This window comes from Terrapene carolina, unplaced genomic scaffold (assembly GCF_002925995.2).
Source record: "Terrapene carolina triunguis isolate 2854851 unplaced genomic scaffold, T_m_triunguis-2.0 Scaffold23746, whole genome shotgun sequence".
Classification (NCBI taxonomy): Eukaryota; Metazoa; Chordata; order Testudines; family Emydidae; genus Terrapene; species Terrapene triunguis.
The window spans coordinates 1-1,371 of NW_020688097.1; the positions used below are offsets into that span (position 1 = coordinate 1).

Below are 1,371 nucleotides of genomic sequence, written 5' to 3' on the forward strand. Positions count from 1 at the left end.
CCCCCCCGCTGACACCGATCGACTCGCTCACGTCCAGCGCCTTCCGGTACCAGAAGTAGGTGGTGGGGGAGCTCTGGGCACATTCGGGTTCTGCCAACAGAGAGCCCAGCCGGGTCAGAAGCGGGCAGCACTCCCCGCCCCTCCCCCCCACGGCCCAGCCGGGTCAGAAGCGGGCAGCGCCCCCCGCCCCTCCCCCCCACGGCCCAGCCGGGTCAGAACCGGGCAGCGCCCCCCGCCCCTCCCCCCACGGCCCAGCCGGGTCAGAACCGGGCAGCGGAGGGAGGGTGGCGCCCCCCCAGTGGCAGGCGGGGGCTGGGCTGTAGCACCTACCTGGCTGGCTGTGGTTGGCACCGAGGGGGCAGCTGGCCCAGGGCAGGGTGGCGCGGAAGGAGTTACCGAGGTAGAAGAGGCTCCAGGCGATGATCACGTTGTAATAGAGAGAAACGAACCCGCAGACCTGGCACGGAGACAGGGGTGAGCCTGGCTGGGGACCCGGGGACCCCTCGCCCGGTGCCGGGACGGGCCCCCAGGTGGGTGTCGGAGACACGGGGACCCCTCGCCCGGTGCTGAGATAGGCCTGGGAGCTGGGCACACGGGGACCCCTCCCCTGGTGCTGGGACACCCTCCCCTCCCCCCCCCCCAGAGTGGGACAAAGGATGGGGACATGGGGACTGGGCCAGGCTCCCCAGGGGCGGGCAAACGGGAACAATAGAAACCAGCAGGAATTCTCCCGTTGGTGCTGCGAGCTTCCCCGCAGCCGTGCCCCCCGCACTCACCACGCAGCTGGCGAAGCCGATGCCGACCAGGCGGGGGCTGAAGTGCTGCCAGACCCCGATGCTGCCCTGGCGGATGCTCTGCCCGGCCGCCAGCTCCAGGAAGAAGAGGGGGAGCCCCACCACCAGGAGGATCAGGAGGTAGAGGAGGATGAAGGCTCCTGTGGGGCAGCGATGGGGAGGGGGGGGAGTTACAAGTCTGGAGCCACCCACAGAGACCCCCACCCCATCAAGTGCCGGGTTTACAATGGTGCCAGTGGCGCCACGGAGCCGGGCCCATGCTCAGAAGGGCCCCGGCCTGCTCTGCTCGCCCCGAGACCCCGCTGGCTCCCCCCACCACGCCCACCACTTACTCCTCCCAGCCAGCCACTGGCCGATGGCTCCTCTCCACCCCCGGCCTCACCCGCCGGCTTCCCTCTGCCCCCTGGCCGGACGCCAGTGCCCCTCCGGCTCCGGCCAGTCTCTGCTTCCCACCCCCTGGGGGGCCCCACATGTCTCCCCGGAGCTGAACCACCTGGGACTGGTGCAGAAGCCTGGACAGTCTTAGCCAAGTCTGTGTGGGGGGAGACAGTGTGGGGGGCTTGGCTGGGCCCCTCCA

At 70.7% G+C, this 1,371-nt stretch overlaps 1 long non-coding RNA gene across 1 annotated transcript; it reads right to left on the reverse strand.

Moving 5' to 3' along the window:
• Window positions 1-930, reverse strand: LOC113408769. Its single transcript, XR_003370362.1, has 3 exons — window positions 777-930; window positions 331-457; window positions 1-90 (listed from the first exon to the last, which is right to left on the reverse strand). It is a non-coding gene; the product is annotated as an uncharacterized LOC113408769 (long non-coding RNA).
• Window positions 931-1,371: the final 441 nt, after the last annotated feature.